Here is a 22,987-nt window from a genome sequence, read left to right on the forward strand (position 1 = left end):
TACGGGTGGAGGATTAGACTTTCTGTCAAATTTACACTGAAGCTTAGGAGCCAAAGAAATAGAGTGGAGGGACCAGCACAGTAGTTTAACAGGTTAATCCTCTGTTGGTGCTGGCATCCCATATGGGCACTGATTAGTGTCTCGGTTGCTTAATTTCCCAATCCAGCTATGTGCTTATGGCCTGGAAAGAAGAAGTGGTGTATGGCTCAAGTGCTTGGGACCCTGCACCCATGTGGGAGACCTGCAAGATGCTCCTGGATTCCAACTTCAGACTGGCCCAGCCCCATCCATCCATCCATTGTAGCCATTTGGGCGTAGGCTTTTTTTTTTCTCTCTCTCTCTCTCTCTCTGTATGTGTGTGCGTGTGTGTATCTCCCTCTCTGGAAGTCTACTTTCCTATTAAAATAAGCAAATCTTGAAAGAAAGAAAGAAAGAAAGAAAGAAAGAAAGAAAGAAAGAAAGAAAGAAAGAAAGAAAGAAAGAAAGAAAGAAAGAAAAGAAAAGAAAGAAAAGAAAAGAAAAGAAAAGAAAAGAAAAGAAAAGAAAAGAAAAGAAAAGAAAAGAAAAGAAAAGAAAAGAAAAGAAAAGAAAAGAAAAGAAAAGAAGAAACAGGTTGGAAAGATTTGGAGAATTCACAGTCAAGCCAGAGAAAGTCAAAAAGTGGATTCAGGGGAACAAGATGACAACTGGGAGACTATTGACACTATCTGATCATCTCAGAGCTCTTTGAAGATGCCCCTCCCATTACAATTCAAAAGATCTAGAAGGACAAAGCTGTTTCAAAGGACAGAAACCAGGGTACTCATGGGCTCCCTGCCAAGGGTCACCTTGGGATTCTACTCCGTGCCTGCCAGAGAAGTACTGGGCTGCTATTTCAGCCATGGTTCAAAGCAGGCCGAGGCACTGCTCATGCTGGCAGCAACTCTTGGCAGCATCCACAGGGCACTGCTTTTACAGGTGCACAAGTGGAAGGGGCATAGGGATCTTCCAGCCTCTGCCAAGATTTCAAAGGAAAACTGGAAAGGCCTGGCCCAAGTTTGCTCTAGTGTCAGAGGCCCTGCGAGGACCTCTGGTTTGGGTAAACCCTAGGGGTGCTGTGTATACAGCACCAGCAAGGACAGAACACATCCTGTGTCTTTAATATTCTTTTTCAGAATACTTACTTTAAAATCCATAGAGAGTGACCAGATGATAACCCTTATAAGCAAATCTTCCTTTCCCCTTTCACAATTTTATGTGAGGCCATCCCCCTACCCCTTGTCTTGTGAATAGTGCTTGCATAAGGGTTTCAGGAACCTGCTTGCTCTGTGGCATAGCACCCTAATCTTCCCCTTCCAAGAACTCACAGCCCATATATACACCACTTCATGTCCCAGCTGCTCCATTTCTGATCCAGCTGACTGCTTACGGCCTGGGAAAGCAGCAGAGGATGGCCCAAAGCCATGTGACTCTGTACCCGCATGAGGGACCCAGAAGAAGCTCCTGGCTTCTGATCCCTATCTTCGGATTTGCTCAACTCTGGCTGTTGCAACCATTTGGGAGTGAAGCAGCAGATGAAATACCTCTGTCTCTATAAAACCTGCCTTTCTGATAAAAATAAATAAATCTTAAAAATGCACATATCAGGAACCTACTAAAAGGACATTAGAAATGGCAGACCTTAGACGCAGCTGCCAAAGAAACCTCCAATTAACAGATGCTCAGCTCCACCATCAAAGGAGCCTGCACCTGCTGATACGCATTTCACAAATGGACCGTCATCAGAAGTAAACCTAAGAGGCTGGCACTGTGGCACAGTGGGTTAAGCCATTGCCTACATACAGCACCAGCATCCCAAGTGGGTACCAGTTTAAGTCCTGGCTGCTCCATTTCTGATCCAACTCACTGCTGGGGCTCTTACATATAAGTGGATGATTCAAATAAAGTTCCTTGCCTCAGTCGATGTTTACCTTGGCCATTGCAGTCACTTGGGGAGTGAATCAGTAAGAGGAAGACCAGTGTGTGTGGGGGGGGGGAGGAGGGGGTGGGTGTGGGTGTGTATGCACATGCATGCATGTATGTGTCTTTAAAATAAATAGTCTTTGGGTGAAAAAAAAAAAAACTAAGCCTGAATGTACATAACTATCAACTGATTGGGCTCATACTTCACCCTACAACTACTCCTATTGCCTTTAAAATCTGCACCCCCGCCCCTATTTTTTGCTGGCTTGTTTGGGCGTAAAAACCACATTTTGGATCAAGAAATCTCTTTCCTTTAGAATGCTGGCTTCTAGAAATCAGCTCTTTCCTGTGGCCAACACTCCTCTCCAGTGAACTGCCAGCAGCCACGGCCTGATGATTTGTCCAGGAACAAGACTGGATAGGTGATTGCCTGTTGTCTCAGTCTGTTTTCTGTTGTTATAACAACAAACCTGAGACAGGATGACTTACAACAAGGTTTATTTGGATCATGGCATGGGGGGGTTGGGAAGATCAAGAGCCTGGGGAAGGGCCTTCCTGTTGCACTACAACATGGCAGAGGGTGACACATGGTGGGAGGAAGACAAAACAAGCGAGAACCAGTTCACACCTCTCTTCCTCTTCTTTGTTAGCTACAAATGTCTTCACCAGGACCCCACCTTCACATGACCTCATCTAATTTCAAAGGCTGCACCTTCAAATACCATTCACATCTGAATCTGGGGCTCAGTTTTCAGCCCATAAACTTCTTGGGAATACATTTAAATCATAGCACCTATGGGCATGGGGAAGGAGGCTGCCCAACCCTTGGGTCTGAGCCGGTTTCTCAAGAAAGACTAAGCTTTAAAAGCACCTCTGCAGATGGAAGCAGTAATTGAATACACCGGAAACAGGAACTTCCTCTGACTTGCCCCAGCCTCCAGTCCCACCCACGCTAGGGACAGGGTGACTTCAGATGCTGTGCTACCAGCTTAGCAGGGATAGGGACACGGTGACAACAACCCTGTGAAAGTTGGAGGTTGCTCAAACCTAGGGAAAGTTCTTTCTCTTGGCAACAGCAAATCTTGCCATTCATCATGGAAAAGTAAATACTGGCACCCAAGAGATTAGAATCAACTGAAAGTTTGTTTTACTAATGCAGATCTACCTTAAAGATGACCCCTGCTGAATAGTTAATGTTTTCCATTATTAGAGAAAGCAAGCTTTGTTCCTTTTATTCCTCAGATACTCTGGCCTCTCCCCATAGCTCACTCCTGAAATCAAAGCAACAAGGACAGTCGAAAACATTGGACTCCCAAGACACACTCAACATGCAACTCTTCTGTATCCATCTGCAGGGGAAGTCCACACAAGCCATTCGCCAGTTGTCTGCAAGCACTCACTGGCTGTCCTGTGCTTTAACTCCATCCTTACAGTACTCCTCTACGGGGTCACCCACACACACATTTCAACGACGTCCCTTCCCAAGTGAGATGATGGCAGAAGCTGTAGGAGACAGAGAACATCGTTGTAAACTCAGTTCCCCGTGCTGGCATTCTAAGTCCTTAGCCATCTATACGCTTTGAAAGATTTATTTGATTCATTTGTAAGGCTGAGCTGCAGAGAGGGGGGGAGATGGGGTGGGGTGGGGAAGTGGCAGGCGAAGGGGTGTGTGAGGAAAGGCAGAAACAGGAAGAAATAAAGAGCGAGGTCTTCTTTCTGCTTATTCACTTCCCAGATGATCACAGTGGCCAGAGCTGGGCTGATCCTAAGCTGGGAGCCAGGAGCTTCTTCTGGGACTCCCATATGGATGCAGGGGCCCTCTCCCCCAACACTCTCTTTGTAACACTGACTTTCAAGTAAAAGAAATAACCATTGAAAAGAAGAAGGAGAAGGAAGAGAACAAAAAGGAGAAAGAATAGCAGGAAGAGGAGGAGGAGACAAGAAAAGGAGGAGGAAGAGGAGAAAGAAAGGCAAATAAAATAAACAGAAACTTTCACGCAGGTAGATAAGCTTCCCTGGTTGTTTAGCTGTTTGGTTTCTGAAAATCTGTTTTCACAACCCAGAGCCTGAATTATGCACCACATCAGGAAGGCTCTGGGAATATGAACTCCTTGGAAACAAGCCAGCTCTTGTTGCAAAGTTGTTATTTTCTAAAGATAGAAACACTAGGTCCGGGGGTGCAGGAGTCCTGCAGACATCTTGAGCATCACCATGGAGGTAAAGAGAACCGGGGACTCCACTGCAAATTCAGGCAGATTAAACCAGATGAGAAGAGTATTTGGGATGCCAGGTGTCAGGGCCATGAAGAGATTGCCCATCTTTTGCTCATGGGGTCAGAGGGACACCAGAGGGCAACATGGGGGCTATACCCACCCACAGAGCAGATCTATCTTCTCCAAGCGAATTATCTGACCCTCTTCTTTGTGGTTCTCTTTTCCGCAGTGTCATGTACTCATAGTCACAGTCCAAACACACTAAATGAAAAATTCCTGGGTACAGTGCAGTAGCCTAGCGCCTAAAGTCCTCACCTTGCACGTGCCAGGATCCTGTATGGGTGCTGGTTCTAATCCCAGTGCTCCACTTCCCATCCTGCTCCCTTCTTGTGGCCTGGGAAAGCACTCAAGGGTGGCCCAAAGCCTTGAGACCCTGCACTCATGTGGGAGTCCCAGGAGAGGCTCCAGGCTCCTGGCCACAGATCTGCTCAGCTCCGACCAATGTGGCTGCTTGAGGAGTGAATCGACGGATGGAAGCTCTTCCTTTCTGTCTCTCCTCCTCTCTGTATATCTGACTTTGCAATAAAAATAAATTTTAAAAAATAAAATTTTCTGAAATAAAGAAGTTATGTTTTAAATCATTTTGATTGTAGTATACAGATAGTTATTGTGTTATTGTTAGCTAATGTGGTTAATCTCTTACAATATCTATGTATATCAATCAGACTTTAGCACAGGTACAGACAAAACAACAGATTACATGAGCACACACATAGCTTCAGGCGTCCCTTGGGAGTACTGGATAAGGAGGGACAGCTACACTTGTCACATTGCTTATAAGTTCAGAAAGATAATCTGGGCTTGGGCCAATATCCTAGTGACTAAAGTCCTCACCTTGAACTTGCTAGGATCCCATATAATTTATTTTTTAAAAGATTTGTTTATTTTTATTGGAATCACAGATATATACAGAGAAAGAGATACAGACAGAAAGATCTTCCATTCACTGGTTCACTCCTCAAGTGGTCACAATGGCCAGGGCTGAGTTAATCCTAAACCAGGAGATTCTTCCAGGTCTCCCACGCAGGTGCAGGGTCCCAAGGCTTTGGGGCGTCCTCCACTGCTTTCCCAAGTAACAAACAGGGAGCTGGATGGGAAGTGGAGCACTGAAATGAGCACCAGCGCCCATACTGGATTCTGGCACATGCAAAGCAAGGACTTTAGTCACTAGGCTACTGCACTGGGGCCTCTACTTGCTTTTTAGTTCCTGTTTTCAGGAGTGGCTAGCAGTGGTCTGACATCCTGTCACAGCTCAGCTTGCTGGCATCACAGGAGTCAACCTAACTGTGGATTACGCTACTGGGAACTGAGACTTCCCTGCTTTCTTCAGGGTCAATACAATACGGCACTCATGTCTTGCCATTCTAGTGGGTCAAAGACAAAACCAAACACGCCTGTTGTCTGAAACTTAAGTGTTCCAGTAATTAGGAGAGAGGATGATGACGGCTTCCTTTAGATTCCATTTACTCCCAGATAAGAACACCAAGGCAGAAAGTGCATACACGGTCTGCCCCAGTCTCCAGTGTTCACAAAAGCCCGTGTCCACTAGCATCCAGATGTTTAAACACTGTGCTGTAACAAGCTAGCAAAGGTACTTTGGCCAGGCCTGTGATGTAAAGATTCCTTCACTTACTTCACATTGTTCATCAATTAAGGCAATTCTTACCATCTAATAAATTGGATGTTCTTTCATTGCACTAGTATTGGGTGATAAAGTTAGCATTAAATTTATACTATCTAAAATCTCCGATTCTTTTTTATCTTGTCATAAAATAATGTCAACTTTTAACAGAACTAGTAGAATACTCTGTAAGTTAGCAACATTTCTGTGCCTTCAACATCAGTGACTCATTAGCCTAGATTTGTTTCTTTTTCCCAAATAGGTTCAAATAACCTGGAGGTAAAAGTATTTCATCAGGGCCCAGCCCGGTAGCCTAGTGTTTAAAGTCCTTTCCTTGTATGTGCCAGGATCCCAGATGGTTGCCAGTTCTAATCCAGGCAGCCCTGCTTCCCATCCAGCTCCCTGCTTGTGGCCTGGGAAAGCAATCAAGGGTGGTCCAAAGCCTTGGGACCCTGCACCCGTGTGGGAGACCCAGAGGAGGCTCCAGGTTCCTGGCTTAGGATCGGCACAGCTCCGACTGTTTTGGCACTTGGGGAGTGAATCATTGGATGGAAGATCTTCCTCTCTGTCTCTCCTCCTCTCTGTTAACTTGACTTTCCAATAAAAATAAATAAATCTTTTTCTTTAAAAAAAAGTAGTTCATCAATCAAAAAAGGTAAAATAATTTCCCAGAAAATATTGCCTTAGTTAGTTATATTACTTAGAAGGATTAAATTAGATACTTTATTTTTAAAAAGATTCATGTATTTCTATTTGAAAGGTAGATGTACAGAGACAAAGAGAAGAGAGAGCGCTTCCATCCATTGGTTCACTCCCCATATGGCCACAACAGCCAGAATTGAGTAAAGCAAGGATCCTAGAGCCTCTTTTGGAAAGTCCATATGGGTGCAGTGGTTCAAGGACCTGGGTCGTCTCCCACTGCTTTCCCAGGTAGTAGGAAGCTGGACTAGAAGTGCAGCCAGGACACAAATTGGCACCCAAATGGAATCCAGGTGTCACAGGGTAGAGGATTATCCTGTTAAGACACCACAGGGGCACCAGATAATTCACATCTCATTTGTGGAATATCACTTCATTGTTATCAACGTCATCTATTAAACTTCTGGTTTTCTTCCACCCCCCTATCTTCTGATTTCATGGAGACCAAATTCATTATTTTTTTCATAAAATGCATTATAAAACTTGGATGGTCAGTAATGTTTCTTATTTTGTATTTGCCAAAAACTTGGAAGTACAGCTGCAGTAACTCGAACCAGTACCCAAAGTAGGCTGATGCCTCAAGCGGAAGCTTAGCCTACTAAGCCACGTTGCCGCCCCATGACCCCAGCATACTGAACTAGCCTGTCGGCAGACAAAACACTGACAGTTTTCCCTTTTAGTTCATGGTTCAATGTCATCTGTGATTCAGAGGAAAAATGGATTTTGTCCAAGGCCATTCTTGATGCTGCCACTGGCTTCCCAGACACAGAGACACTCGACGCATTTTGGCCCAAGGTTTATGCCAATTTCCCCTGCTTTCTCTGTCCCTGCTCGTATTCTCTCTTGTCTTTCAGTTCTTCCTGCGCTAGGAGGAAGCTGCTCTGCTGCTCTGCATACTTGCACAATGAAAAGATGCCTCTTACAGTTTGGGAGTCAAACTTCCCTCCAACTCCTCCCCCCCACACACTTTTTTCTATGATAATCGACTCATTGGCCACACCAGTGCGTTTGTCACCCACTGCTTCACTGAAATGTTTAAGATGCCAGCCTGTGGGTGTGGCTTCTCCCCTTCTCCCTCCCCTCCCCCCAGATACAGCAGCGAAGAAGAGAATGTCAAAACAATGGTCTCACCGCCTTCCCTCTAGCTCTTGACCCTTTGTACCCTAATCAACTAGGTAAAAATTATCAAAAATAAAATTCATGCAATTAAAAAAAAATCCCAGCCTTTCCCTGAATCAAAGTATTTATGTGGAGATTCAGTATACTTATATAGGATTGAACAGTAAACTGATTTTTCGCTAGAGAACAAAAGAAGTTTGCAGATGTGAGCTTGAAAAGCCTTGGACTCTGGACAAAGGACTGCATGATTTTGAATTTGCAATGGATATCAATTAGCGGCCACAGATAAGTGGAAAGAAATTACATTAGTGCCAAGGTCTTTAGTTTGCAAGCAGGAAGAACAAAACATTACATTTAAAACCATTTTAACAACAATTCATTCAAACTCACTGAATTGGGAGTATCATTGCATACAGAACTTGATTGATTTCACTCTCAAGGCCAAGGGTGGGGACACCCTGGAAGCAGGACCGGCTGTCTACTTGTGAAAGCAGCAGGGAGGGAGGAGAGTTACTCAGATCTGTTCTCACCCCTTGGGTGATCTCTGGGGCTGGTTGGTTTGTTTTGTGCTTGATTTGTAATCTTACTTTTTATGGTCCACATTTAAACCAGTTATCCCTGGAAAGGATAACAACATGAATAAGCAAGACTGACTGGATCTATCAAAGAGGGGCATGTTGAGTGGTTCAGCAAATGGATGCCAGAACCAGGCCAGGACAACCCCCTTCCTGCAGCCACTCTACACCCTGGTGAGCTGTCCACCGCAAACAAGGAATTCATGTAACTGCAGCCTGTGCAGAGGACGTGTTCAAGTCCGCTGCTAGTATCGCTGAATCCACACCAACAGGAGTCTTCTGGACACCTGCTCCTGGGCTGGGAGGACTGCACCGTCAGAGGGGCCTCCTCTCTGGGGACCAGGTTAGACTGCAGTTCCACGAGCCTCAGCTAGCTCACTCCTGCCTGACCAGGCCCTGTGACTTTGGACTTAAGTCCCCAAATGCCTGTATATCTTCATCTACAGATGCACATATCCTCAAAGGGACTGGAACTGACAAGTTAACAAAATCAAGAGGATTTATCAACCTGTTCTCCCAGGCAAATAAGAGAGCAGCATGATTTGTTAGAGAAGTGGGATACATACTTTTTTTTCAAGATTTATTTTTTAATTTTATTAGAAAGTCAAATATACAGAGAGGAGGAGAGAGAGAGAGGAAGACCTTCTGTCCATTAATTCATTCCGCAATCATGGCCACAATGGCCAGAGCTGTGCCGATCCAAAGCCAAGAGCCCGGAGCCTCTTCTGGGTCTCCCACACAGGTGCAGGGTCTCAAAGCTTTGGGCTGTTGTCATCTGCATTCCCAGATCATAAGCAGGGAGCTGGATGGGAAATGGGGCTGCCGGGACACGAACCGGCACCCATATGAGATCCTTGTACAAGCAAGGCAAGGACTTCAGCTACTAGGCTACCACGTCGGACCCAGAATACGTACTTTTAAACTCCTAATTCTGAGTTTGGTTGAAGTTCTTTTTTTTACTTTTTTTAAAGATTTATTTATTTTTATTACAAAGTCAGATATACAGAGAGGAGAAGGGACAGAGAGGAAGACCTTCCGTCCTATGATTCACTCCCCAAGTGACCACAACGGCCGGTGCTGCGCCGATTCGAAGCCAGGAACCTGGAACCTCTTCCAGGTCTCCCATGTGGGTGCAGGGTCCCAATGCATTGGGCCGTCCTTGACTGCTTTCCCAGGCCACAAGCAGGAAGCTGGATGGGAAGTGGGGCTGCCAGGATTAGAACCGGTACCCATATGGGATCCCAGCGCATTCAAGGCGAGGACTTTAGCCACTAGGCCACGCCGCCGGGCCCAAGGTTGAAGTTTTAATGCTGTGAAATAATAGAAATGATGTGTAAGTTTGGAATTGGACAGTCTGTATTTATCCAAGTTCCATAATTTTGTTACTTTCTCCCAGTGCAATTTTGTGGTCATTTTAAGATCCTGGACCTCAATTTCTTTACCTAAAAACTGGGCTGATATCTTCTACCCCATAGGTGTTTATATTAACAGCAATAACAAAAAACTACTGGAAGGAGAAAGATGCAACATGTTGTAAACTGTAAACATTAACCAAATGTGATTACTGCTGATAGAAACTAATAATTCTTCTAGAATGGGCTCCCTCTGCTTCCTCATTGCACCTTCCATGCCATCACTTAAATCTGCAGTCCTCTTCTTCCTGCCGCCCTCAGGAGCAGCCTAGAGGTGTCAGTTTGGATTCAGGAATACCCTAGAAATGATAAATAAAGGGGCTGGCATTGTGGCATAGCCAGTTAAGCCACCTGTGACACCAGCATCTACTATGGATACCAGTTCGAGTCCCAACTGGTCCACTTCCCATTCAGCTCCCTGGCAGTAGCGTGGGAAATGCCAGTGAACATGGACCAAGTGCTTGGACCCCAACATTCACATGGGAGACCCGGATGGGACCTCCACACTTCTGTAGGAGGCCTGAATAAAGCTTCGGCCTGACCAGGCCCCAACTGTTGTCAGCATGTTGAGGGCTCAGCCATCAAATGGGGGATCTTTCTCTTTCTCCTTCTCTGTAATTCTCTCCTTCAAATAAATAAATCTTGGGCCCAGCACAGTAGCCTAATGGCTAAAGTCCTTGCCTTGCATAGACCAATTTCCCATATGGGTGCTAGTTTGTATACTGGCTGCTCCACTTCCCTTCCAGCTCCCTGCTTGTGGTCTGGGAAAGCAGTTGAGAACAGCCCAAAGCCTTGGCACCCTGTCCCACATGGGAAACCCAGAAGAAACTCTAGGCTCCTGGCTCCAGATCAGCTCAGCTCCAACCATTGCAGCCACTTAGGGAGTGAACCAGTGAGTTGAAAATCTTTCTCTCTCTCCCTCTCTATGTGAATCTCCTTGTCCTTGTAAATAAATCTTGTAAAAATAATAATAAATATTTACCCTCAAAAATCATAATTACAATTAAAGCCACCAGTCATTGGGCACACTGTGTGCCTAAAGCTATGCTAAGTACTTCCATACGTTATCTCAAATAGCCCTGACAACTCCACAAGGCAGGAATTATACCCCCACCCCAGTTTATAGGCAGGCTCACAGAGACAAGATTCCAGATGTTACACAGAAAATACCTGATTGGGAGCCTACACAATTGATCACTAATTTTATCACTGTTATTTCAAAAACAATTATGCAAGCTCCTTAGACAAATACAGTGTTTTTGGACTGAAGATCCCAACTCCTGGCTCTTAAATCTTTACCATCATTCCTCCAAAAATAACTGTGGTTCTGAAACTCTTACTATAACATACTTCTGTTCTTTAACATTACAAGTTACAAAAGTCTCAATTATAAATAATCAATGCCGTTTCTAAAATGGAATCTATCTTGGTTTGTTCTAGCATTTTTAAAAACACTTGGCATAAAATCTGCCCCACACATACTACACACAGATAGTCTTAACATTTTTTTTTCTCTCCACAAAAGCAACAGAGAAGAATTTTCCCAGGACCCAAGCTCAAGATATTCCTGATACCAGACGCCTCCACAAGCAAGGCTGCTGTCAGTGGAACAGAAAAGCTGCCAAGAAGCCAGCCATTCCCACTCCACGTTTGGTCTGAGGCCAGAGCGTTGTCTTGCAGGTTTAAGAAAGACCTCCCAGGGCAAGGTGGACCCAGCAATGACAATATGTGACTGCCAGGGCCTGCAGGAAGAACAGTGAAGGAAGACTTGTTCTAAATGGCCAAGATCTGAACTACAAAAGTTGGACAACTCTTTTTGCCAATATAAAACCAGAAATAGTCAACACTGAAATTTACTTGGCATTGTAGGGAGACCTGGCTTAATGGCTTGAGTCATGCCAAACAACTTTTGAGGAGGGTGGCATCCTGGGGCTCCGGGCCTTGAACAAGTTTGGTTCCACAGGTTTGTCCACACTGTGATTCAATAGGAGTCCCAAGGAATATTCTGAGATGTTTAGTAAAGACTTCAGCCCAGGGCAACACAAGGGTGTACATGCCTCCCTGGCACAGAACCCATAAGGAACTTGGAAAGAATGTTTGCCATCTTTGTTCGCTCTGCCAGATTTTATATTTACAGGCTTCTTCAGAAAGATAATGATGTTTGCTCTTCATCTTCAGTAAATAATGGGACAGAAGGAAAGGAAAACGAGGTACCCAAAGTCCCTGAAGGTTCTTGGTCCTTTCAATCAACAGCTATTAACTGATGGCACAACATAAACCATGTGTCACTCGACCGCAGCCCTCGTGGAACCAGGAGTCTACTAGTAGGAGAGTCAGCCTACAACACTCCACCTAAGAGTATGAAAAATGGAAGCCATGACAAGTGTTAAGCAGGAGTGATCATGGTGCTTTAACACCCTAAGTTGGGGAAATCTGAAATAACCACAGAAGTCAACAAGGGTTTCCCTGGAAAGGCAGTGCTTGAGTTGAGACCTAAATAATAAACACGTCAGCTAGGTGGGAGGCACAAAGTTCTAGCTCAAGGAAAAACAGACACAAGCCCCTCTGTTTGGAGAGGGCCAGCTTGGGAAGGAATGTAGATTAGACCTTTAAAAACCTCTGCCCCAAAGTCTAAGATCTTCACCCTTATCACACTGTGCTTTAAGATAGTTTCCCTGTAGCATTCTTTTACACTAAGAACAAATAAGTCAAGTAAATGGTTTTATCTAATTTTTCCCCTAGTAGCAAAAGCCATAGCCACAAGCCCCTGAACTTGGTATGGGAAGTTGAGTAAGTGAGTTAACTTTAAAGATGAGAAGAATAACAAGACAGAAGATGGAGAACCACAAAAAAAAAAAAAAAAAAAAATCAAACTGCATATTGACCTAAATTTAACCCAAGACCATTGCTACCAGGACTTCCTAAACATCCGACTCCCAGAAAACCATGTCACCTCCAGCTTTTGCAAAGACAAATAAATAAAGTCATAGGATGGTCTGTGATTTTGCAAGATGTCTATGAAAAGCAGAAATCTAATTAAAAAGGGAAAAAACATCACTGTTGGAGTTCAGAAACGATACCCCAAGGTACAACCCTTTAGAGTGCTGAATGCTTTGGGCTAAAGAATATTGAAAGACCTCAGAAACAAAGGCTTTCTCTGACATTTTCCTGTCTTCCCTTGTATTTAGAACAAAGGCAAGCTTCCTCTTCTTGAAAGTGAGGTCAAAGAAACTACAACTCCTCCTCTCCCAATTAAGCCATAAAACCTAGGTATACCAATCTGACTTTCTCCTGCCCTTATGAGAGTTGAAATCAGGGCCAGCACCATGACACTCCATATGAGCACTGGTTCCGGTCCTAGTGGTCCCACTTGCAATCTGGCTCCCAGCTAATGCACCTGGGAAAATAACAGAGAACAATCCAAGTACTTGGGGCCATGCCACCACGTGGACGACCAGGATAAAAGTTTCTGTCTCCTGGCTGTGGCTTGGCCAGCCACAAGCCATTGCAGCTGTTTGGGGAGTGAACCAGTGGATGAAGAGCTACTTTATTTATCTGTCTCAGTTTAACTTTCTGTCATTTTGCCTTTCAAGTAAATAAAATAAATCTTTAAAAGGGGAGAATTAGGGCCCAGCGCAATAGCCTAGTAACTAAAGTCCTCGACTTGCCCTACTGCATTTCCCCTCACCTGATGCCCACAGCTCACACCCCTTGGTTCCAATCTTACATCTGTGTGATTTCCCATGCTTCATTAAATCTATGCATAAAAACAGTGGTTTTTTTTCCATTTCCAAAGGCTGCTGTATCACATAAAACTATGATTAAATCAATCCGTGAACACTGTTAACCTTTTGTTACAGGGTGTTGGCTGTGGCTCCTGCAATGGGTGAGGAAAAGCACCAACTTTCCACCCTACAAATACACCATGGGAATGCCAAAAAGTTACTCACTTACTTACTTAGTGCCTAACCCAAGACCCCAACCACTTTTCCCAGTTCAAGTATGCTAAGAGTTTAGACTTAACAAAATATAGAGATGTTAGTTTTCTTTTCCTAGAGTCTGAAATAGATTCTGCCCCTTCACCTACCCGCCACTACCATAGCATACAAATATAAATAAGGAGCAAACTAGACAAACTTCTTAGTCCTAGTTTGTTCTGGGATTAAATTCTGACTCTGTGGTTAGGCACATGATCACAAGAAGGTCACTTAACTGGGTCATGAAAGCCTTGTTTTCTCTATTGTAAACTATGAATTGTTTGAATCCTGGTTACTTGGAAACTGAGATAAAATAATACATTAATAAGCTTAGCAAAGTGCCTCTCATACAATCAGCACTTAATGAATCGGAGATTTTGTTTTTAAGGCCTAGGTGAGGGAAATTGACAATGACTTGAAAGCACATATCATTCCTACGGTGAAGTGTATGGATCCCAGGAGAAAAATCACCTGTGCTAAAATATCCACATATCAGGTCAAAAGAAACAGAGAAACTCAAGCGAAACCAGGCACAGAATGTACAGACTACACTGAATGGTCTTAGTCTCCTGAGTTTTCTCTTCATTCACAAGACAACAAATCATTGATAGACAGCCAAGAAAAATGGCAGGGATCACCAAGGTGTTTCAGAGTGCCTTCCACCTAAAGAGGCATCTGATGTTGAAACAGAATGTAAGACAGATGCCATATCCCCTTGAGGAGCTTCCAGGCAGGATAACACATAGGAAACCACTAAGAACTTGAGTGAGTAAAAGTATAATTAGAGAGCTGGACAGAAGATGTGAAAAGACTTGCCCCATCCACCATGAGCTGCAGCCTTTGAGACTGGCTTCCATCCCTACAAACAGAGTCAGTTTCTACTGGAAAACTCCTCATCCTTGCTGAGTTTGGCCTGAGGTTCTCAGGTTTGGCACAGCTTTCTCCAATAAGATTTTTCCTTACTGCAAGGAAAGAAAAATCCAGTAAAAAGCGGGAAAGCATATAGTGAGAATGCCCAAGGAGGTCAGGAATATGAATGATGGGGAGAAGATTCCAGAACCTTACTTTTCCCAAAGAATGAACTTTCTTTATTCAGCCCCAATATCTACAATTCCCAAAGTGCTTTCTTTTTACAAAGTTCAGAACACATCAGTTAAACAATCCACTGAGGGGAAGGCATTGTGTCACTGTAGGTTAAGCCACCTCTTAGGATACATGCATCCTTGGAATCCTAGATGCTCTGGGCTTCTGATTTGGCCTTCTGCTGAGACACCTGGCTCTTGTCTTAAGCCTGACCCGGTTCCCGTTGCTCGGGCCATTTGTGAATGAAAAACGAACCTGATAGAATAGGCAGCTGTCTCAGGAAAGAGCTGAGCGCCTATGCAGTTATGAACCCTCCCCGCTACCTTCTCCCTCCTTCCTATCTGAGATCTCACGGCATGAAGGGCTTCCTGGACTTGGAACCCCTAACATGCACCCACCCACCCAACACCTACACCCACCAGAACTTCATAATAGACCTAACAGGCCCCTTGGAGCAAGGTGGGGAAGGTTCCCCTAAGCTTCCCCCAGGGCAGGGGTGAGGAATACACTCAGCCACGTTACTGCACCATGACTAGATTTAGATATATAAATGTTGCTTCGGTCTGCATCTGTTCCCTTACTCAAAACGCCCACCCAGCAAGACTACCAACCAACTTATGATATGTGAATATTGATCTGTTGCTAAAGGTTACTTCTACATTCCTACCCTCCACTCACAGAAAATTTCTTTTCTTTTTTTTTAATTATTTATTTTTTATTGGAAAGGCAGATATACAGAAAGGAGATACAGAGAGAAAGATCTTCTGCCTGCTGGTTCACTCCCCAAGTGTCTGCAATGATCAGAGCTGATCCAGGAGCTTCTTCCGGGTCTCCCACACGGGTGCAGAGTCCCAAGTCTTTGGGTCATCCTTGACTGTCCTTCCAGGCCACAAGCAGGGAGCTGGATGGGAAGTAGAATAGCTGGGACATGAACTGGTACCCATATTGAACCCTGGCATATGCAAAGTGAGGATTTTAACCACTAGGCTATCATACCAGGCCTGCAGAAAAATTTCTACTAAAAAAAATTCCCCATGTCTTGGCCCTTCATATACACATATGCTAGTGTACAACTGGGTACATTAACAATATCAAGGGCCCGGCGGCGTGGCCTAGCGGCTAAAGTCCTTGCCTTGAAAGCCCCAGGATCCCATATGGGTTCCGGTTCTAATCCCTGCAGCTCCACTTCCCATCCAGCTCCCTGCTTGTGGCCTGGGAAAGCAGTTGAGGACGGCCCAAAGCTTTGGGACCCTGCACCCGCATGGGAGACCCGGAAGAGGCTCCTGGTTCCCGGCTTCGGATTGGCGCGTACCGGCCCATTGCGGCTCACTTGGGGAGTGAATCATCGGACGGAAGATCTTCCTCTCTGTCTCTCCTCTCTGTATATCAGGCTTTCCAATAATAATAAAATCTTTAAAAAAAAAAAAAAAGTAGGGGTGCTAGGACTGATGTGATGGGTCTCAACTGGCTAATGCTCCGCTTGCCAGTGACAATCCTATATGGGCATGTGTTTGTATCCCAGCTGCTCTATTTCCCACCTGGCTCCCTGCTGAATTGCCCAGTAAAGCATCGAAGGATGGTCCGAGGCCTTGGGATGCTGCACCTGCACTGGGGCATGGAGGAGGCTCCTGCTTTTTTCACTTCAGATCAGATCAGCTCCAGCTATTGTGGCCATTTGGCGAGTGCACCAGCAGATGGAAGATCTTTCTCTCTGCCTCTCCTTTTCTTTGTAAATCTGATCTACCTTTCTGGTAAAATGAATACATCCTTTAAAAAAACAATCTCTCAACAGATGCATGAATAAAATGTGGCATGCCCATATCTTGAAATATTCATCTTTTAAAGGAAGACGATTCTGACACACGATATCCTTGGATGAGCCTGGAGGACATTATGCTGAGTGAAATGAGCCAGTTATAAAAAGACAAAAACCATTTGCTGTCCTCTGAGTGTGGCATTCACAGAGACAGGGTCGCTGGAGCCTGGGGAGAGGCAACGACGGGGAGCTGTTAGCTTACTGGGTATAGACGTTCAGTTTAAAAGGTGAAAAATTAGGGAGAAGGACATACATTATCAACATGCTAATGAACAGAACACTTTCATAATGATTAAGGCAGTACATTTTCAGTTACACGTACTTTAATCAGAAAAAAATAAAATGAAATGAAACAAGAGGTAATTACAGCATCAGTCCTGGGTTTGAATCCCACGGCTGTGTAACCTCCAGCCTGCAGGCTGGGGCTAACAATGGCGTTCTCAGGCTTGTAACAAGGACTAAGGGGGTGACGCGTGTGAAGTGCGCGTCCCAAGCCCCGCCTCCGTATACGTGCAGCTTAGAAAGGTACCTGCTGTAACAGATACATTGCTGTCCTACCTCTTCAACAGGCCGTTTGAATCGGAAGACAGCATCTCATTCTCCAAAAATATGTCTCATGAATTTGACTTTGAACCTTTAAAAAAAAAGATTTATTTGTTTTCATTGGAAAGGCAGATATACAGAGAGGAGCGACAGAGAGGAAGAGCTTCCATCCAATGATTCACTCCCCAAGTGGCCAAAAGAGCTGGAACTGAATCGATCCAAGGCCAGGAGCCTGGAGCTTTTTCTGGGTCTCCCACGTGGGTTCAGGATCTCAATGCTTTGGGCCGTCCCCAACTGCTTTCGCAGGTCACAAGCAGGGAGCTGGATGAGAAGTGGAGTTGCTAGGATTAGAACTGGCACCCATTTGGGATCCCAACACGATCAAGGCGAGGACTTTAGCCACCAGGCTACAGCGCTGGGCCCTCAGATTCTAAGAACCAACCCTGTCTCCGTTACAACTGCCAGCTCTCTCTCATCTTGCCCAGCTACCACCAAAGCCACGCAATTGCCTGGGAGCACCCAGCATTCCCTGGTGTGGTCCAGCTTCTTTCTGTCCCCAGTGGTTTTACTCCCCCATCACTCTCCAGGGCCCTTCCAGCTTTGATGTTCAATGTGGCTGCCTGGCACAGGCAGAAGATAAAACCCTACTTGTTTCCTCTCTCTTCCATAAGACAATAAAATCTTTGGCAATTTAGAGGAACCTGAAAGATAAAAGACTGGCTTTCTTTTTCTTTTTTTTTTTTTTTAAATAAAACAAGTGCTGGTTTGTTTTTTACCAGCCACTACTTAAGAGCCACACCAGCATCAAAGCACATGAAACCAGCAGAGAGCCAAGGCAGGGTGCTCTATACCACCCCGTGGGGAATTTGGCTGTTTACAGGACAAACAGAAACTGGAGAGGGAAAGCTGTGTACAGAAGGCAGCCCCCTGGGGGAGCTAAGCTTACACACTCACACCCCTGCCACTTGGAAACCTTTGCTTTCCTAACATTTCCTCTAAGCTGCTTTATGCTTAGCAAGTGGACAGCACAAGGACAGGGAAGGACATGAAAAAAGAAAGCTGAACTTGTCTCCTGGGTAGTTCTGGAGCTCTTTTGTTATCTAGCTCAGAGGGCTTATGGTGGTAACAGTGGGCAGGTCTGAGGATGTCAAATATCCATTTGGGACACCTGAGTCCTTTGTCGGTATCTGCTCTAAGTCCATGTGACTGTACTCAGGTGGAGGAGGGAAGACAGAGGAGTCTACTAGCGTAACAATGAGAACCAGGAGGTGTCCCATGTGAGAGGGCCAGTGCTAAGTACCTAGCATGTAGCAGCCGCACATAGACAGTATCACTTTCCCCACTTTACAAGTATGGAAACAGAAGCTAAGATCAGTTGTCTGAAAGCAGAGGAGGGATGCAAACTCAGATTTTTACCAAAGTAGGTATCCTTCAGAGGCAGTACAGATATTTTCCATGGAATTAGCATTGTAGGGCAGGGGGTTAAGTCACCACTTGCAAAGCCAGCATCCCAGATTAGAGCGCCAGTTTGAGATCCAGTCCTCCTGCTTCTAATCCAGCTCCTTGCTAACGTGCCTGGTGAGGCAGCAGATGATTGCCCAAGTACTTGGGCCCCGGGCATCCGAGTAAGAGACCCAGATGAAATTCCTGGTTTCTGGCGTTAGCCTGTCCCCAGCCCTGGCTGTTGTGGATATTTGGGAAGCAAATTAGCAGATGGAGGCACTTTCTCTCTTTCTCTTCATACTCTTTCAAATGAATAAATCATTGTGTCATTTTGAAAAACACCAAGCAAAAGCCCATGTCTTTCCACAAGTTTCCACTGACTCGACCCAGCCTTTGTAAAAAAAAAAAAAAAAAAAAAAAAAAAAAATGGAAGCAGCTTTCAGGAAAAAAAGACTTTAAGCACACCAAGTACAGCAGTATTGGCTGGCACTGGTTTAAGGGGGAGTGCAACAACAAGCTCCTGAGAGAGAATGCTGTGTCCACAATACTTCTTTGCACTGGACCACATGACAAGAAGGAAGATCTTCTGGAGTCACAAGAGTAGCTGCCCCCACCTCCTTGAACACCTCCCGTTTCCCAGGTGGACGCTGTGTTTGGGCTGCTGATGCCTCCCCTGCAGAGCCCCACAAGCTCTCAGTTTTCTGTAACCACAATGACACCGTGGAGGTCACCATGCACCACAGGAAGAGGATTCAACAACTCAAACAAGTTGAAAAACTCACAGAAGCTCAAGACGGCGCAGCAGCGATGCAGAAGACAGGGATGGCAGCTCTGCTAAAGGAGGTTGCACACTTGCAAAAAGAGAAAAGATGGCTTTTCAGAAAGAGGTTACATGATCCTGCCAAATGGCTTCTTTAAGATAGTAGAAGTGCCAGCATAGAAAGAAGTATAGGTTAAGTTTTTAATGGGGCAATACCACATACCCTCTTTTAGCCTGTAAAGGAGTTTTGTTTGAAAAAAATAACGCTTGTTTATTTATATAAGAGCAATTCAGAATATTTTTAAGAATAAATTATATATATAGCGTAAAATTGTCGGAAAAAAATGCCAAGCAAGATGTAACTACATGGGCATCTCTTATCTGATTCCAAAAAAGCTATGTTGCACCCTGCACAGTAGCCTAGTGGCTAAAGTCCTCACCTTGCATACGCCAGGATCCCTTACGAGCACTGGTTCTAATCCCAGCTGCTCCACTTCCCATCCAGCTCCCTGCCTATGGCCTGAGAAAGCAGTAGAGGACAGTCCAAGCCTTGGGATTCTGCACTGCTGTGGGAGACCCAAAAGAAGCTCCTGGTTCCTGGCTTTGGATCAGCTTAGCTCCAGCCTTTGCAGCCACTTGGGGAGTGAACCACCACATGGAAGATCTTGCTTTCTGTCTCTTCTTCTCTCTGTAAATCTTCTAATATAAATGAACAAACAAACAAAAATGTTATGCCAAAGTCCTAATCCCATGACCCATGAACTTGACCTTGTTTGGACATAGGATATTGACAAATGTAATCAAGTTAAATGAGGATTTATTGGCTTAGAGTGAGCCCTAATCCAATGACTACTGTCCCCACAAAGAGAGGAAAAGTTGGGCAGAGATCCATGGGGTTCAGGTGGGGGCAGGGAAACAGTAACGCAAAGGTTCAGGAAGAAATTCCAGTTGTGCTGCCACATAGGCAGGGAGTACACAGGATGGCCAGCAGGCACCAGAAGGGAGGAAGGATTTTTCCCAGGAGCTTTCACCAGAATTTGTCTTCCCCAAGACCTTGGCTGCAGACATCTGGCCTCAAGAACTATGGGAAAGAGTATTTCTATGGTTCTAAGCCATCACATTTGCACTACTTCGTTACAGGAGCCTAAGAAACTAGTAGAGCATCTGTTTGAGTTGGGAGAGGGAAAGAGATTGGGGAAGAGGGGAAGACACTTTGCAGACAAATAACATGAAGATGATCTGCAGTTTATTGGCCTAGGAATGGAGCCAAGATGCCAGCCTCAAGTGAGAGAGATAAACAGGGAGAGAAATGGATGAGGAAGTGAGTGAAACAGGAGACTCAACGAGCAAGAAGGAAAAAGTAAGGAGCTGGATTCCAGATGGATGGGTCAGCTCCTTCCAAGCGAAGACTCAGACAAGGACCCAAGGGTCCCTGCCAGCCACTGCAGAGGTTCAGAAAGAGCAGGATGCTGTGCTGGTCCGGCCCAGCAGGATGGCCTTGTCTCCGCATCACACCTGCCTACTCACATCCCAACAGGGCTCTTACGTCATCGTCATCATCCATCGTCAGTGACTGCACTCCGGAACACGCATTTAGCACTCACCAGGGTCTGGAGGAGGTGATGAGGGGGGAGCTAAGAGGCCCAGAATACTGCCAGCCTGGATTACTCTGCACTATGAATTTCTTCTGGAATTTCCAGGCCCATCCCAAATTGGAAGGGGGCATTGGGTGTCTTTCTGGGCACAAGCCACCGTCCACACATTGAAACTTTGGCCCTTATACTGTGATTCCTTCTGCGTATGTCTACCTACAGATACACAAGGAAGCTCCAATAACTTCATAGAAAATGTAAATTAAAACATTTACTTTGTATGCAGAAAAAAATTTCAAAACTTAAAATATTTCTTTAAAAGTTTCTTTAAAAGTTCGTGGAAACCTTGGGCCCAGCTCAATAGCCTAGTAGCTAAATCTTCACCTTGTATCTGTCTTCTGGGCACCAGTTCACATCCCAGCTGCTCCACTTCCCATCCAGCTCCCTGCTTGTGGCCTGGGAAAGCAGTCAAGGACGGCCCAAAGCCTTGGGACCCTGCACCTGTGTTGGAGACCTGGGAAAAGCTCTTAGCTTTAGATTGACTTAGCTCCAGCCATTGCAACCCCTTGGGGAGTGAACCAGTGGACAGAAGATCTTCCTCTCTGTATCTCCTTCTCTCTGTATATCTGCCTTTTCAGTAAAAAATAAAATAAAATAAAATAAACCTTTTTTTAAAAAGTTCATGGAAGGGGCCAGTGTGATGGCTCAGCTGGATAATCCTCCACCCACAAGTTCTGGCATCCACCCGGGACCCTTTGCCCATGTGGGAGACCTGGAAGAAGCGCCTGCCTCCTGGTTTCAGATCAGCTTGGCTCTGCCCATCGCAGCCATTTGGGGAGTGAACTAATGAATAGAAGATCTTTTTCTCTCTGTCTCTCCTCTCCATAAATGTGCCTTTCCAATATAAATAAATAAATAAATAAATAAATAAATAAATAAATAAAAGATTTTAAAAATAGGCTCATGAAAAATGTGCTTTAAAAAAACTTTGTGGGCCTATGCATATATATGTATATATAAATATACACACGCACATATGTATATCTTTCTATTTTCACTTCTGAAGGCAAGGCTGCCATTTAATCACTCCATCCACTCTGTGTCCCTGTAGAGACTGGTACAACATTGTTGATCATTAGTTGATAAGTGAATGTTCTAAGTATTCCAGAACTCAAACAACAAAATATCCAAAACAATAGAAAAACAGGCAAAGGCCATAAATACACAACTTACAAAATAACTATAAATGGTCCTATCACATCAACTCTGCCTACAATACAAGGAAGGTAAGTTAGAAACATGAGAAAACATACTTCAGAGCCAGTGCAGTGGTTTCATACGTTAATCCTCCACCTGCAAGCACCAGCATCCCGAATGGGTGGCCAGTTCATGTCCTGGCTACTCCACTTTTGATCCAGCTCTCAGCTCACGGCTTAGGAAAATAGCAGAGAATGCCCCAGCTGGAAGGACCCAGAAGAAGCTCCTCAACCTCAGCTTGGATCAGCTCAGCTCTGCCTGTTGCATCCAGTTGGTAAGTGAACCAGTAGATGCAAGGTCTTTGTCTTTCTCTCACTTTGTAAATCTGCCTTTCTAATAAAAATAAATAAAAACTGGAATACGCATTGCGCTGTATTTCTGTACTGTTTGTAACAGGAAGAGATCTGAGATAATTCACAGGAAAACCACCTGATAGGAGCAAGGATCACCAGGCTGGGTAGCTAGGGAGAGAGTACAGTTTCTCAATCATGTTGCCTAATGAAAAAATAGTTCAAGTTGAAAGCAGATGTATGATATTAAGTAATATGAGTTTATACAAAGAGTTAGAAGAATCCTGTTGACCATGGCAAGCAGGTTCACAGGAGGAAATAACAATGAGATGCAAGAGGCAGAAGACCCCGAGTTTGAGAAGCTTGCAGGTCAAAGAGATACACTCAGGTGGAGGGACAACTTTCTGCACACTGGGTGCTACAGGGTGAGCACGGACGGGGCCCTCTAACTCACTCGTATGCCCATTTTGACCCTCCTCTGTTCTGGAAATAGTTCATATGAGACTCCGTAACCATGATCACCACCACCACAGCAAAACTCCGCTCTTGAAAACTCCGTGAGGTCTCTTCTTGGCAGAGTCAGTTA

General features: G+C 44.8%; 1 pseudogene; it reads left to right on the forward strand.

The window, feature by feature from the left end:
* LOC101535196 (THAP domain-containing protein 1-like) overlaps window positions 1–19,442 on the forward strand; it is a 39,292-nt pseudogene extending 19,850 nt beyond the window's left edge.
* Window positions 19,443–22,987: the final 3,545 nt, after the last annotated feature.

The sequence above is a fragment of the Ochotona princeps genome, chromosome 15 (assembly GCF_030435755.1).
Source record: "Ochotona princeps isolate mOchPri1 chromosome 15, mOchPri1.hap1, whole genome shotgun sequence".
NCBI classification, from domain to species: Eukaryota; Metazoa; Chordata; class Mammalia; order Lagomorpha; family Ochotonidae; genus Ochotona; species Ochotona princeps.